The following is a 17,252-nucleotide window of genomic DNA, read 5'->3' as shown; positions in this document are numbered from 1 at the left end:
TGCATTTCTAAAGGCCGTGACATGAGTCTAAGAATCCTATCTGATTTTCTGTTGCAATAAAATCAATGAGATCATATAATACATGCCCTCAGTGGAGGATCCAGGTGTTGTGAGTCCTAATGCTTATATAATTTTGGAGGTACTCTTTCAGAAAAAGAATCCAAAATTGTAAATCCTTGCCAGGGGCCCATGCAGATGAGAGTCCCAGAACCGTAGGATTCATTTCCTTCCCACTAAAGCCTCTTTGTAATTATTTCTACAATGTATACTAAGGAGTGCTTAGAAATGATGAAGCATTGGGTGGAAAATTGAAATACTGAGAAAGCGCTTGAGGTTAGCAAACAGAAATCACCAGAAAGAAAATTTATTTCTTTCAGCAAAATTTAACAGGGTTTCCAGAATCTTACATTTTATTTCATTTTCCTTGCTACTTTATGCAGTAACAACTTAAAATTTTTTTTTAAGTTTATTTATTCTTAATTTTTTTTTCAACGTTTATTTATTATTTTTTTGGGACAGAGAGAGACAGAGCATGAACGGGGGAGGGGCAGAGAGAGAGGGAGACACAGAATCGGAAACAGGCTCCAGGCTCTGAGCCATCAGCCCAGAGCCCGATGCGGGGCTCGAACTCACGGACCGCGAGATCGTGACCTGGCTGAAGTCGGACGCTTAACCGACTGCGCCACCCAGGCGCCCCAAGTTTATTTATTCTTAAGAGATAGAGAGAGACAGAGCATGAGCAGGGGAGGGGCAGAGAGACAGGAGGAGACACAGAATCGGAAGCAGGCTCCAGGCTCTGAGCTGTCAGCACAGAGCCCGACACGGGACTCGAACTCACGAACCACGAGATCAAGACCTGAGCCGAAGCCGGACTCTTAACCGACTGAGCCACCCAGGTGCCCCTGCAGTAACAACTTTAAAGATCAGATGCTTTAATAAGAAATAACCAACCCACATTTTATGTTTACATTTTTAGTCTGTGTAAATTCTAAGACTTAACCCATAGAATAATTGGTAGATCATAAATATTTAACCTTGCTTTGTGGAAGACGGCACAAGGGTAAGAAGTATGTAGTGGAATTGGTTGCCAATTCTACTCAATCGGTACCGATCTCCCTTTCTTTTCTTTTTGAAATTATTTCATTTTAATTATTTTATTTTGTTGACTTGAAGATGGCATCTACCAAGAGAGAGTCTAAAATTGCCAAGTACTCACTGTGCAAGCCACCCACCTGGAAGCTAGGGCAAAGGCGTATGACAATATAGTCCTCTACTGGCAAATAAGACTTTGGAAATCTGATGATTGCACTCTGGAAAATGATTTTTTTTCAAATAAAAAAGACCTATGAGAGACATACCCAAGCCAGATACCACAACCGGTTTAATACCTAAAAGTGCCAGACTATCCCATAATCTTAAAGAAACAAGCTAGATTCCAAACCAATATTCAGGATTGCAGAAACAAAACAGAACACAGCAAAACAAAACAAAACTAAACTAAGATCCTGGATAACTGATGTTATCTGTACGTTGCTGAATTAACTATTTTACCTTTGAGATATGGACATTTGCAATTATAAATTTCCCCAAGGTTTTAGTTGAGGAATACTGAACTTAAAATATGTAACTATTTTCTCTCTTTTTTCTTGTGGTAGAAAACACATAATATGAGATCTACCCTAACAAACTTTAAAAATTTTTTTTTTTTCAACGTTTATTTATTTTTGAGACAGAGAGAGACAGAGCATGAACGGGGGAGGGGCAGAGAGAGAGGGAGACACAGAATCCAAAGCAGGCTCCAGGCTCTGAGCCATCAGCCCAGAGCCTGATGCGGGGCTCGAACTCACGGACCGCGAGATCGTGACCTGGCTGAAGTCGGATGCTTAACCGACTGCGCCACCCAGGCGCCCCTACCCTAACAAACTTTTAAGTGTAGTATTATACAGAAGATGTCTAGAACTTTTTTTTTTGGTCTTACATGATTGAAAATTTATACCTAGGAATGGCAACTTCTCTTTTTCCTTTTTCCACAGCTCCTGGCAACCACCATTCTACTTTCTGCTTTAATGAGTTTGACTAGTTTAGATATTTCATGTAAGTGGATTTATGTAGTATTTGTCTTTCAGTAACTAACTTACCTTCTTAGCATAGCGCCCTCTGGATTGACCTTTGTTGTAGTATGTGACAGGATTTCTTTCTTTTTTTTTGTGACTGAATAATATTCAACGCATAGAACACATTTTCTTTATCCATTACTCTGTTGATGGACATTTAGATTGCTTCCACCTCTTGGCTGTTGTGAATAATGCAATTAACATGGGAATGCAAATATCTCTTTGAGATTCTGATTTCAGTTCTTTGGATATATACCCAGAAATGAGGCTGTTGAATCATACAGTAGTTTAATTTTAATTTTTTGAGGAACTTCCATAATGTTTTCCCTAATGGCTAGACCATTTTACATCCCCTACAGTGTGCAGGGTTTCCAATGTCTCCACATCCTTGTCAACACTTGTTATCTTTGTTTATTTTGGTAATGTTGTGTTTTCATTGTGTCCGTTGTTTCCTTTGCTGTGCAGAAGTATTTAGTTTGATGTAGTCCCACTTGTCTATTTCCTTTGTATTGTCTGTGTGTTTGATGTCATACCTAAGAAACCATTGACAAGATCAATGTCAGAAAGCTTTTTCCCTATATTTTTTATCCTAAGTTTCAGTTTCAGGACTTACATTTAAGTCTTTAATCCATTTTTGTGCAGTGTAGGATAAGAATCTAGTTTCATTCTTTTGTATGTGGATGTCCAGTTTTTACAACACCATTTGTTACGGTGATTATCCTCTTCCCATTGTGTATTCCAGTCACCCCTGTTGAAGGTCAGTTGACTATGTATACATGGGCTCATTTTAGACTCTCTATTTTATTCAATTAATATATACGTCTGCTTTTATGCCATTACTATGATGTTTTAATCATGGAAGCTTTGATATACATATTTTTTAATTTAATTTTTTGATATGTATTTTAAAATTAGGAAGTAAGATTTCTCCAGCTTTTTTCTTTTGCAATATTGTTTTGGCTATTTGGGATACTTTCTGATGCTATGTAAATTTTAGGATTATTTCTTCTATTGCTATAAAATATGCCATTGGGATTTTGACAGCAAGCATTGAATCTGTAGGTTTCTTTGGGTAGTATGGGCATTTTAACAATATTGACTCTTCAAACTCATGAACATGGAGTATCTTTTATTTATTTGTGTGTTCTTTAATTTCTTTCATCAATGTTTTGTAGTTTTCAGTGGAAAATCTTTCCCCTCTTTTGTTAGATTTATTCTGGTTATTTTTTAAAATACTATTGTAAATGGAATCAGTTTTTAAATGATTTTTTGGTATGCCAATTTTGTATCCTGCAATTTTGCTGAATTTGTTTATTAGTTCTGGAATTTGTGTGTGCGTGCGTGCACGTGTGTGTGTGTGTGTGTGTGTGTGTGTGTGCGCATGTGGAGTCTTTAGTATTTTCTCTATATAAGATCGTGTCATCTACAGATAGAGACAGTTTTACTTCTTTCTTTCTCATTTGGATGTCTTTTATTTCTTTTTCTTCCCTGATTGCTCTTATTAGGACTTCCACCAATATATATGGAACAGAAGTGATGAGAGTGAGAAACCTTGCCTTGTTCCTGACCTTAGAGGAAGAGTTTTCTTTCCATGGAGTATGATGTTAATTGTAGGCTTGTCATATATGGCCTTTATTTTGTTGAGATACATTCCTTCTATATTTAATTGGTTGAGAGAATTATCTTTTTTTTTCTTCCATGAAAGGATGTTTTATTTTATCAAATGCTTTTTCTGCATCTATATTGAGGTGATCATGTGATTTTTTGTCTTTCATTCTGTTAATGTGGCACATCACATTTATTGATTTGGGTGTTTTGAACCGTCTATGCAACCCAGGGATGAATCTAACTCAGTTATCATGTATAATCCTTTTAATGCTCTGTGCGTTCAGTTTGCTACTACTTTTTTTAGGTCTTTGAATCTATGTTCATCAGCGTTATTGACCTTTAATTTAATTTTCTTGTCATGGCCTTACCTGGCTCTTGTATCAGGGTAGTGCTGGCCTCAAAAATTGAGTTTGGTAATGTTCCTTCTACTTTAATTGTTTTTGAATAGTTTGAAAAGGATTAACATTAATTCTTCGTTAAATATTTCATAGTATGCACCCATGCAACCATCTGCTCCTGGACCTTCTTTTGCTGGGTGTTTTTGATTACTTATTTAACCTTTCCTTCATTATTAGCCTGTTTATATTTTGTATTCCTTCATGATTCAATCTTAGTGGTTTGCTTCTAGGAATTTTTCCCCATCTTCTAGATATCCATTAACAAATCAATTTGTTACTGTATAATTGTTCATACTAGTCTCTTTTGATCCTTTTTATTTCTGTGGCATCAGATTTAAAGTCTTCTTTTTCATTTCTAATTATATTTATTTGACTTTTTTCTTACATAGTTTTGCCAATTTTGTCAGTTTTTCCAAACACCAACTCTTATTTTCATTGATCTTTTCTATTGTTTTTCTAGTCTCTATTTCATCTATTTTTTAAGTTTATTTATTTATTTTGAGAGAGAGAGAGAGAGAGAGAGAGCATGTGAGCACAAGTAGGGGAGAGGCACAGAGAGACTGAGAGAGAGAATCCCAAGAATGCTCTGTGATGTCAGTGCAGAACCTGTGATGGGACTTAATCTCAGGAAACATGAGATCATGACCTGAGCTGAAATCAAGACTTGGACACTTCACTGATTGAACTATCCAGGTGCCCCTATTTTATTCATTTCTGCTCTAATCTTTTTTTTTTTTTTCCTTTCCTTCTGGTAACTGGGGCTTACTTTATTTTATCTCTAGTTTTTTGAGGTGTGGAGTTAGTTTACTTGAGATCTTTCTTTTTTAATATAGGCATTTATCACTGTAAACTTCATTCTTAGTATTTCTTTTGATGCATCCTGTAATTTTAATGTTTTTTTTTTCATTCTCATTTGTCTAAAGATAATTTCTAATTTCCCATATGATTTCTTCTTTGATCCATTGGTCATTCTAAAATGTGTTAATTTTTACATATTTTGATTTTTTTGGTTTTCCTTCTGTTGATTTCTGGTTTCATTCTGTGTGGTTGGAAAAGATACTTGCTATGATTTCAATCCTACTGCATATGTGCATTGTTTTTTGACCTAACATGTAATTTATCCCGTATAATGTTTCATGTACTCTTGAGAGAAATATATATTATGTTGTTAGGTGGAATCCTCTGTTTGTCTGTCAGGTAGATTGGTTTATGGTGTTGTTCAAGTCTACTCTTACCTTATTGATATTCTATCTAAATGTTTTATCTATTTTTGAAAATAGGATATTGAAATCTCCTTCTGTTGTTATTTTGCTGTCAATTTCTCCCTTCAGATCTGTCAGTATTTACTTTATATATTAATGTGGCCTGATGTTGCATGTATATGTATTTGAAATTTTTACATCTTCCTGTGAATTGACCCTTTTATCTTTATGTATTGTCCTTTTTCTCTTTGAAAAGTTTTTGACATAAGGTCTATTTTGTCTGATACAAATATACTTACTTCTACTATCTTTTGCTTACCATTTGCATGGAATATCTTTTTCCTTAATGGTCAGACTTTGTTTGAATTTAAATTGAAAGTGAATCTGGGGCGACTGGGTGACTCAGTCAGTTAAGCATTTGACTCTTGATTTTCTCTCAAGTGGTGATCTCATGGTCACAAGATCGAGCCCTGTGCTGGGATCTGTGTTGAGCATGAAGCCTGTTTGGGATTCTCTCTCTCCTTCTCTCTCTGCCCCTCTCTCGTGCACATGCTCTCTCTTTCTCTCTCCCAATAAATAAACAAATAAAAATTAAAAGCAAGTCTGTTGTACACAGTATATAGTTGTATTTTGTGGTTTGTAAACTCCATTTAATTATTCTCTTTTGTATGGGGAATTTAATTCATTTACATTTAAGGTAATTAGTTGTAGGGAAAGGGTTACTACTGCCATTTTGTTAATTGTTTTCATTCTGTCTTATAGTTCTTTGGTGTCTCTTTCCTTCTCTTAGACTCTTTCTTTCTGGGTTTGTTTTGTTTTGTTTTGTTTTGTTTTGTTTTGTTTTTGGTGTGTGTGTTGACATACTTTGCTTCCTTTCTCTTTCTTATTTGTATCTTAAATATATTTTCTTTGTAATTATCATTGGTCTTACATAACATGTCTTTTAGTCATAACAATTTATTTTAAGCTGATAACAACTTAAGTTTAATCACACACAAAAACTATACCCTTTTAGTCCCTTTTACCACACTTTATGTTATTGTTGTCATAGTTTACATCATTTTCTATTGGGTATCCATTAACAAATTTTTGTCATTTTAATTATTGTTAACATTTTTGTTTTTTTTAATTTTTATACTAAATTAAAAGTGACTTACAGAGTATAAATCTCTTTCAATTCAACACTTTGGATTATTGGGTTTTTTGAATCTGATGTCCATTTCCTTCCCTAGACTTGGGAAAACTTCAGCCACTGTTTCTTCAAATAAACTTTCTGCCCCTTTCTCTCCCTTTTCTCCTGTGGTGACTTCCATAAATTGTATATTGGTCTCTTTGGCAGTATTCTACAAAGTCCTTTAGCTTTTCTTCAGTTTTTTTTCTCCTTTCTTTTTTCTTTCTGCTTTTCTAACTGGGAAATTTCAAATGATCTTTTATCATTTTGTTTGCTCAAGTCCGTTTTTGAACCTTTCAGTGAATTTTTCAGTTCATTTATTTTTCAGCTCCAAATGTTTTTTTCTTTTTTATATCTTCCATCTCTTTATTGAAATTCTCATTTTGTTCATGTGTCACTTCCTTGTACTCATGAGCATCTTTTTGACTATTATTTTGAAAATTTTTTCCAGTAATTCATATCATCCTTTTGTCCAGTAATTCACATATCTTCTTTTCTTTTGGGTCTGTTTATGGAGTATTTATTGTATGTCTTTGATTGGGACCTTTCTTCTTTTCCTTTGTATTCCTTGTAACTTTGTACTGGTATCCACATACTTGGAGAAAAACAAAACAAAACAAACAAACAAACAAACAAAAAACAGCCACCTTTCCTAGTCTTTAAGGACTCTTTAAAAGGAAAGACCTTAACCAGTCAGCCCTGGAAATACTGGGGGCCTTTCAAACCTTTTCTATGGAATTGTAGTTTCCTTAGAGGGATTTGCCACTTTCTTTTCTTTTCTTTTCTTTTCTTTTCTTTTCTTTTCTTTTCTTTTCTTTTCTTTTCTTTTTTCTCTTTTCTTTTCTCTTTTCTTTTCTTTTCTCTTTTCTTTCCTTTTTTCTTTTCTTTTCTTTTTTCTCTTTTCTCTTTTCTTTTCTTTTCTTTTCTTTTCTTTTCAACATCATAATCTCTTCCTCCTTCTGGTGTCTATCTGCTGTACCATGAGTCCTCTGAAACAATAACATACTGCCCTACTTTTTTTGTTCTCAAAGGTTGCCAGACATCTAGAGTATATGGGATCCTTTATTGAGCAAAATTGGGTTAGACACTAATTCTTCAAAGAGGCCCCCTGAAAAGCCAGAATATTGGATGTACACTCCACTCTTCACTCTCTCTCCTGAGGGGAGGCCAGTGAACTGTATTGGCCTCTGTCTCTTATACCATTGGACCCTCTGGAGCAGCAGCATGCTCCATGATCATTTTTGTCAGGGGTCTTCAGGCATCTAGTGTATGTTAGGTCCTGTCTATACTCAGAGACAGGCAAGACAGAAGCCAGTCCCTTAAGTACCTTCTCTGAAAAGCCAGTAAATTGGCCATATGGTCCAGTCTTCTTTTTCGTTCCCCAGGGAGAAGCCAAGAGTTGGGAGTTTTTTCCTGATCATGTGGCACTACACTGGGGGGATAGAGAATGGTGGTGAGAAGATACTAAAATTCTTCCTACCAGCTTTGATTTGGCTGTTTTTTCACTTGCCTGGGGTGTAAGAGATCCTTAACTATTTCTTGGATTTCACACAAAGAAAATTGGTGCATGTATTGTTGAATCAGTGTCTCCATGGGTACAAGGAGGGTCTGGGGCTTCCTATTCCACAATCTTACTGGTATCATGGTATTTAATCTCTTATTGCTGAAATATTTTTAACCACTACAGAGAATTTGGGGAAATCGTGAAGAAAATGCCTCCAGAAAGGATGTGCTTCCCTATAAAAACTGTTATTAAAACAAGTATTAAAGCATGAGTTTAAACAAAAATATTTGAGGAGGCTCAAATAGGAACCCCTCCCACACTTTTATTCAACTCAAACAGGGTGATCAATGTAGATACATTTTCAGAGATTCAACAACATGAGGGAAAGAGATGTTTGTCAGCTTCATGATCTCGCCGCATAATCTTAAAATAAATAATGTCACATCATGTCAATGAAAGTATGAATGTAAATGTATTGTTAAAATAGATATCCCCCCCCAAGCTATTTATTCCACAATGCACTTAGAAAAGACATACTTTTCTAAGTATGGGTGGCTTAGTCAGTTAAGCATCTGACTTCGGCTCATGATCTCTCAGTTAATGAGTTTGAGCCTCAGATTGGGCTCTCTGCTATCAGTACGTAGCCTGCTTCGGATCCTCTGTCCTCCTCTCTCTCTGCCCCTCTCCCCCATAAAAAAATAAACATTTGAACAACAACAAAAAAAAAAAAAAGAAGAAGAAAAGAAAAGACATTTTAGCCCAGTTGTATTACAGAAACTTGTTTATATAGGGAATCTAATGCTCTGGGACAAGTGCACCTGGTGTGCTATGCGATCTAGTGTGTTTTACTAGAGGCATTATGTCTTAGCTGTCCTCTTGATTCTAAACCATTCTTTTATCAAGTGCTCCTGAACACTACCACATCACAATCTTTTCATACACTAGGTTCCTCATGAAATTCCTTACCAACATTAAATCTGTATTCTCGTAGTTTTCTTAGAACTCCTTATTTCTATAGTCTTGCTCTGTCTATGCAGACTTTTCCCTTAACACTTGCGGGAAAACACCTAGTGCTGTGGCTGGAACATTGCTCAGATGCAGGAAATGCTTATTAAATCTGTTTTTGTTAAATCTATATCTCAGGCTGAAAGCTCTGTTCCAATCAAGCTACTCACCGTGTCTCAAAACCAGACCACACTGTCATTTCTAGATCACCTCTAATGCTTTTTCTCTGGCATCTTCTTTGTGCATCCTTTAATACCGAGCTTGAACTATACCTCCTTCATGAAACTTCCCCTTATTACTCTCAATTACTGTCAATGAACTATACTTCCTCTGAATGGTATCATTTATTACATGTTCCATGGATTTGAGACCTCCCTCATATAAAGTAGCACATTAGATGCTAGCATTTTCATTTTAACAATCGTCTCAGCTTCTGTATTGTGAAGATAATGTCTCATGCTTCTGTATCCCTCTCATATAAATCTCTTCATAATTTAAAACTTATAAGTCAATACACATGGATGATTCATTCATTCAATAAATGTAGCATTATTTCAGGCTGGGCGATAGAGTTACAATTGTAGATGCTTCTACTATAGCATTCACCATGTGCCAGAAACTATATGAAGTACTTTAAGTTTATTAATTCACTTCACTCTCATAATAACTTTATCAAATGGGCACTATTTACTTAACCCAAATGTAAAGTTACAGACAGGGAAACTGAGGTACTGTGGTATTACGTGACTTCTCTAATTTCTACAGATAGGACCTATGTTGTGGAGCCAGGGTGTGAGCCCAAGTAATAGTTATGGGGTCTGTGCTTTAACCACTATTCTATTCAGTATCTTTAGATGCCAGAAATACTCATATTTTAAAACTTTCTTTTCCCTCAAGGAGCTAATAGGTCTGAAAAGAAAGAGAATGATGTCAACATGTAAGTGCAATACAATATTTTAGGTTGTGGGATATCAATCTGTATTGGCATACCTTGGAGACATTGTAGGTTTGGTTCTCATCTCCCACAATAAAGTGAATGTTGCAGTAAAGTGAGTGTAATGAGTTTTTTTGGTTTCCCAGTGCACATAAAAGTTATGTTTACACTCTCCTGTAGTCTGTGAAGTATACAATAGCATTATGTTTGAAAAAACAATATAAATGCCTTAATTAGAAATACTTTCCTGCTAAAAACTGCTAACCACCATCTGAGCTTTCAGTGAATTGTGATCACTGAACACACGTCACCATAACAAATGTAATAATAATGCAAAAGTTTGAATATTGTGAAAATTAACACAATGTGACACAGACACACAAGGGGAACAAATGCTGTTAGAAAAATGATGCCGGGACTCCTGGGTGGCTCAGTCGGTTGAGCATCTGACTTCGGCTCAGGTCATGATCTCACAACTTGTGAGTTCGAGCCCCGCATCGGGCTCTGTGCTGACAGCTGGGAGCCTGGAGCCTGCCTCGGATTCTGTGTCTCCCTCTCTCTCTGCGCCTAACCCACTCGCATTCTGTCTCTGTCTCTCTCAAAAATAAATAAACATTAAAATTTTTTTTTAAAAGAACAAAAAAAGAAAAATGATGCCAATAGACTTGCTTGACACAGGGTTGCCACACACCTTCAATTTGTAAAAAATGCAAATATTTGCCGATGACAATAAAGCAAAATTCCATAAAATGATATCTGCCTATGTAAAGGAGCGGATGGAGTAATCAGTTTTACATGAACTAAGGGGACAGTGAGTTTTGTGGCTAACCTGATGGTTGAGCTGGGACTTGAAGGGGAAGTAATGCTTGAGAGTTGAATGAAGGCACATAGGGACAAAAGAAACATGATGTTTGGGACAGTTTAATGTAGTTTGGCATATAAGGCTAGTTGTCAAACAATATCTATTCTTCGTTTCTCATGTATGTTAGAACACTAACTTTGTTTATAAGGGCAGTGTAGTCAGTCTGCCTTATAGCTGGATTTATCCATATGATTAAGTTTTAGCCAATAAAAAAAAAAAACAGTTGTGTGGGACTCTGATAACACTTCAGAACCGCCAATGTGTACCTTAAAACTCTTTTTTTTTTTTGAATAGGAGAAAAATATACATTTTTATTTTATTTCAGCTACTGGTTTTTAGTTTTTATGTTATATGAAGTAAAATTCCAATTGATGTAGAGTTACTGGAACACAGAGCAAGAGAGGAGTCCCTGCTTAGGAAGGCAGTTTGAAAATATTTGGAGGGAAATAATAAAATGTATTGTATCCCATGTAACGAATTTGTACTTTGTCTCATAGGCTAGTGTTTCTCAATTCTGGCTAATTTGTAATCACCTGGAGACTTAAAAAAAGAAAAAGTGTATGTGTCTGTGTATATATACGTGTGTATATATACACACGTATATATAAACCTTCAGGTCTTACCCTTAACCAACTAATTAATCTCTAGGGCAGGGGTTTTTAACCTTGGCTTCACATTTAATCGTGATGCCCAGACCATACCCAGACAGACCTAGAATGTCATGATCTCTGGAGGTAGGGAATTCAGGCATCGTTATTTCTAAAGATCTCCCCGAGTTATTAAAATGTTCAGCCATGGGTGAGAAACACTGGCGAAAGCAACAGACTTGGGAGTGTATCAAAAGAATTTTAAGGAAGTTTAAGACATTTAGTTTATATGTTATTGTTTTGGCTGCAGTGTGGAGAGTTGATTAAGAAAAATTTACATTTTAGAATGAAATGTGCTACTTTCCCTAAATTGTTTCAAAGGGTTTTCCGTACAGTAATAAAATTTCAGTTTTCTACCAAGGATGAGTAGGTGTATCTCCCCAGGCATGGCATGTTGTAATTTTTAAAGAGCACTAGACAAAGAATAAGTTATCCTAGTAGAGGCTCATCACTAGGTCACTTTGAGGTATGTGTTCTGCTGCAGCTATTGAAAACTCCGCTAAAACTTATTTGATCAATAATAGTATTTGTTATTTTACCTAACAAAGTCCAGAGGGAGAGTGCTTCAAGATTTAGTTCATTTATCTGATTAGCAGTGGCATAAAGTCCCTCCACCTTGTTCCTCTGATAATTTAGGTGGATGGCTTATGGGTTGTTGTAAATCCAGGTGTTACATCTAAATAGTAATATACAGACAGGAAAAGAGAATCGCATGTCTTTTGTTCTTTATTGAGAGAGGACAATTTCTGAGAAGCCCTAGAAGCCCATTTCCTCTAACATCTCATTGGGTAGAATTACACCACGTGACCATTCTTAAACCCAATCATTTTCTTAAAGCTGGATTGTCGTGACTGCAATTTCTCAATTCTACCTGCTATCTGTGGATCATCCCAAAATTTGGCCTTAAGTAGGGCCAAATTTCAGGAAACTTTAAGAAACAATATCGATGGTAAAATATTTAGCCAGAGAAAATCTTCACTATAGGAGATTCAAAATAAAAAGACAGGGGCGCCTGGGTGGCTCAGGCAGGTGAGTGTCTGACTTGAGCTCAGGTCATGATCTCACAGTTTGTGGCTTCGAGCCCAGCACTGGGCTCTGTGCTGACAGCTCAGAGCCTGGAACCTGCTTTGGATCCTGTGTCTCCTTCTCTCTCTGCCTCTCCCCTGCTTGTTCTCTCTTTCTCTCTCTCTCTCTCAAAAATGAATAGTAATTTTTTTTTAAATAAAAAGAGCCAGTCACAGTATATCTTGTGAATACGTCAAGAGCAAAGAGGAAATGGAATTTCTCTGTCCAGAATGAGTCAGATGGAGAGCTTGTGGAGACACAGAGTTGAAGTGGCAGGCAGAGCTTCCCTGTGCGGTCAGCACAGGGTGACAAAAGAACACAAAAATAAGGGGCGCCTGGGTGGCTCAGTGGGTTGAGCGTCTGACTTCGGTTGCGGTCATGATCTCACAGCTGGTGAGTTCGAGCCCCGCCTCTGGCTCTGTGCTGACAGCTTGGAGCGTAGAGCCTGCTTTGGATTCTGTGTCTCCCTCTCTCTCTGCCCCTAATCCACTCCCATTCTGTCTCTATCTCTCTCAAGGATGAATAAACATTAAAAAAATTTAAAAAAAAGAACACATAAATAAGTCAAAAAAGACATACTTTGACTTTGTTATTAATTATATTATGATGCAAAGCAAGTTACTTGACCTTTCTTGGTTTCAGTTTCCTCAATATAATGATTATACTACTTTCTAGACTTGCTTGTGTGATTCTTTTAAATGAGGAAATTAGATACATAGTTTATCATTTACAATTGCAATTATTAAATAAATTTTTAAAACATGTTTTATAGATACTATAATAGTAAGCACAGTAAATACTTACCTGTTTTTGGTAGATTAGATTGCCATTGTTACCTGAATAACGTGGAAATGGCATTTACTGAGAGTCGGCTATGCTCTAGGTATTCTGCTAAAACTTTACTTATTATCTCACTGCTATGAAATATATCTTTATTTTATTATCCATCTTCATTTTAGAGATTAGGAGACTCAAGTTCATGAAATTTAATTAGTTTGCCTACTATCACACAGATAATAAATGCCTAAGCTGAGATTCCAGTATGCTACTTACAGATTACATCATATTGTTTTCATGTTTCTGGGTATATATGTGCGTGGAGGGAATAGCCTTTTATTTTAAATTACTTTTCTAGTAATATTACATGTATAAAAAAAATCTGTACAAGGAACACTTTTTGAGTGTTAAACATGTTGTTGAATAAAGTTACCGTTTTCTTATACCCTTGCTTGTAGTAAGTCCCGGCGAACATACTATCTCTCACACTCAGGCGATTGGAAAGGGAGATTGATGGTTGTAGGGATGAATTAAAAGATAACTTTGGAACCTGATCCCAGTTTGAGGAAGAAGAGGAGAGGTTAGGTTAATGCATTATAAAATATTGGATAAGAATACGAGTAGACAGACTGCTATCAAGCAGAGATAGGTAACACCAGGAGAGGAGGACTGGGAAGGTTACGAGACAAAATTTACCTTACTTTCTTTTGGGCCAGTCCTGGCTCTACCCTCATGAAGTTCTCGCTCCTTGTTCTGGTCCGGATGGTTGGATATGGGAGGGGAGTATAACTCCATTAGAGCAGGTATGCACCATGTAGTCTGTAGAGACCATAAGATTCTCAATGCACAGGATCATCTGCCATTTATTATGTGATTCTTCATCACCCACCAGACTGCCTTCTTCATATTAGATGGACAAGAAGTCCTTGTGGAAATAAGTTGTTTCTTAAAACTAATGACTCACAAATAAGCTGACTATGTATTAGAAAGTGTGCAAGGAGTATGTTATGGCTATGGTGATTTAACAGAAACTACCTGCCTCATGTTCAGTTGCATTTATGATGTGTATAGTAAGTGTATAAGACTTCCATTTCTCAGCTCTGGACTTGGGCTGTTGCAAGATTACAATGATGGATCAGAAAACACAGTGCTGAACATCATCACTAGAAGGATGGGAGAATCAGAAATCTTAGATAGCCAATGTAGGCTAATAAATTCCACATGTGAGGCAGTGATTTTGTTATAAGGGAGTGTTGAGATTAAAAAATATAAGTGAGAAATTCCAAAATTTAAATCTAGAAATGTGGAAGCTAAATTTTTGTGATGGTCTTGAATTCAGATGCATTGAGAAGAAACAAAGTGTATCCAGAGTTATAACATTTTCCTTGTGTAATATTTGTGTGATAGCTTCCTTGGAAAATATCTTAGAGTCCTTCTCTTAAGGATACACTTTTATCAACATTAAAGCAGAGCTCTCTTATTCTGGTTTATTTTCATGGTTAGGAAATGTCTTCTTTATTTAAACATTGATTAAGTTCTCACTTGTTATATTTACAGAACATTAGATTTTGACATTTTACATTACCATTTTATTAATTGGTTTATTGTATGTAAAGAAAATTGTTAGTAAGTCATACCCTAAGTAAATGTTTCCTTTAGCCTTTTGGGCTCTAGTTTTCTCATCTTAAAATTAATGTGACTCCTACTAGTCTTTTATGATTTGCGGAAGGAAAACCTTCCTACATTTGATAACAGCAATGCACAATTGGATCATGATATCCTAAGGTGTTCTGTTGAATAATTCTTGTTGGTTAAAATAGATTGTATTTTAACCCTAAATTATACTTATACTAGAAATCAGGTGGGTCTTAGCATGGAAATTATATGGGAATCACCGTCCTAGATTTATGTTTACCTAAAAAGCAACCTTCTGGGAAAGACTCATTTTGACAGAGAAGAGAATCCAGATGCCAGTATTTTATTCACAGTCAATGAAAGAGTCAGTGAAAATGTTGGTAAAAGAGATATGGTCTCTCAGATTAAGCTTTGGTTCTATCTTCATAGACTCATCCCTGAGTTTTAGCCTAAGGAATAACAACAAAATAGAGTTAAGAATTAACCTAAACGAATCGCCACCTTCTTAAATGCAGTAAGGCAACTCTGTTTTATTTTTTTTTTAATTTTTTTAATTTTTTTAACTTTAGCATTTATTTTTGTTGTTTTTGTTTGTTTTTTGTTTTTTTCAATATATGAAATTCATTGTCAAATTGGTTTCCATGCAACACCCAGTGCTCATTCCAAAAGATGCCCTCCTCAATACCTATCATCCACCCTCCCCTCCCTCCCACCCCCATCAACCCTCAGTTTGTTCTCAGTTTTTAAGAGTCTCTTATGCTTTGGCTCTGTACACTCTAACCTCTTTTTTTTTTTTTTTTTTTTTTTTAAATATGGCCCTTTGTAGCAACGTGGATGGAACTGGAGAGTGTGATGCTAAGTGAAATAAGCCATACAGAGAAAGACAGATACCATATGTTTTCACTCTTATGTGGATCCTGAGAAAGTTAACAGAAACCCATGGGGGAGGAGAAGGGGAAAAAAAGGTAACTGTTTTAGTGGAGGTTTTTCAATGTTATGAGACAGCCTTTTTGCAACTTCACAAAGCTCCTAATTGGTTGGGTGTCAGCAAACTGTTGATGGCACAAGGAGCAGCAGAATATTTATGGGCATCAACAAGACAGCCCCCCAGGTTTCCACTGCTGTAGTTGAGCCCTACAATTCCATCCTCACTACCCACACCACTCTGGAACTCTCTGTGCCTTCATGGTAGACAATGAGGTCGCCTATGACATCTGTCATAGAAACTTTGATATTGAATGCCCAGCCTACACTAACCTTAACCACCTTATTAACCAGATTGTGTATTTCATCACTGCTTCCCTCAGATTTGATGGAACCTTGAATGTTGATTTGACGGAATTCCAGACCAACTTTGTGCCCTATCCTCACATCCACTTCCCTCTGGCCACATACGGCCCTACTTCTCTGCTGAGAAAGCCCACCACGAACAGCTTACTATAGCAGAGATCACTAGTGCATGCTTTGAGCCAGCCAATCACATGGTGAAATGTGACCCTCACCATGGTAAATACATGGCTTGCTGCCTGTTGTACCATGGTGACGTGGTTCCCAAAGATGTCAGTCCTGCCACTGCCACTGTCAAGACCAAGCATACCATCCAGTTTGTGGACTGGTGCCCCACTGGCTTCAGAGTTGGCATTAATTCCCTGCCTCCCACTGTGGTACCAGGTGGAGACCTGGCCAAAGTATAGCGAGGTGTATACATGCTGAGCAACACCACAGCCATTTGCTGAGGACTGGGCTCACCTAGACCACAAGTTTGACCTGATATAGGCCAAACTGCCTTTGTTCACTGGTATGTGAGTGAAGGCATGGAGGAAGGAGAGTTTTTTGAGGCCCATGAGGACATGGCTGCCCTTGAGAAGGATTATGAGGACGATGGATAGTGCTGAGGGAGAGGATGAGTGTGAAGAGTATTAACTTGTCTGCTACAATTTTACTCTCCTTTGTCTTGGGACTGTCTTATTTTTGTTCTGGAAGCTGTCCATCGTGGCCCTAACTTGTTAATAAAAGTAGTGTTTCTATGTAAAAACAAAACAAACAAACAAACAAAAAAACCAAGAAAGCAAAAAGCAAAGGGACATAAGGAGACTTTGGGAGGGAGATGTTGGCTATGTCCCTTCTCTTGATTGTGGTGATGTTATTATGGAAATCTGCATATGTCTATACCATCGGATTATACACATTAATATGTACAGTTATTTGTATATAATTTATACCTAGGGTAACCTTATGAGACTAAATAAGAAATGAAAGATGAAGGCTTTATATTGGGCTCCGTAGCAAATTACTATAAACAGGCAGCCTCAAACATTATTTATTAGCTC

General features: G+C 36.6%; 1 pseudogene; it reads left to right on the top strand.

Annotated features, from left to right (window-relative positions):
* The first annotated feature begins 16,006 nt into the window (after positions 1 to 16,006).
* On the top strand, positions 16,007 to 16,845 carry LOC123608400 (annotated as a pseudogene).
* Positions 16,846 to 17,252: the final 407 nt, after the last annotated feature.

Source organism: Leopardus geoffroyi, chromosome A1 (assembly GCF_018350155.1).
Source record: "Leopardus geoffroyi isolate Oge1 chromosome A1, O.geoffroyi_Oge1_pat1.0, whole genome shotgun sequence".
Classification (NCBI taxonomy): Eukaryota; Metazoa; Chordata; class Mammalia; order Carnivora; family Felidae; genus Leopardus; species Leopardus geoffroyi.
Note: the sequence above shows the minus strand (reverse complement) of the source record. Positions and strands in the feature narration are given on the sequence as shown.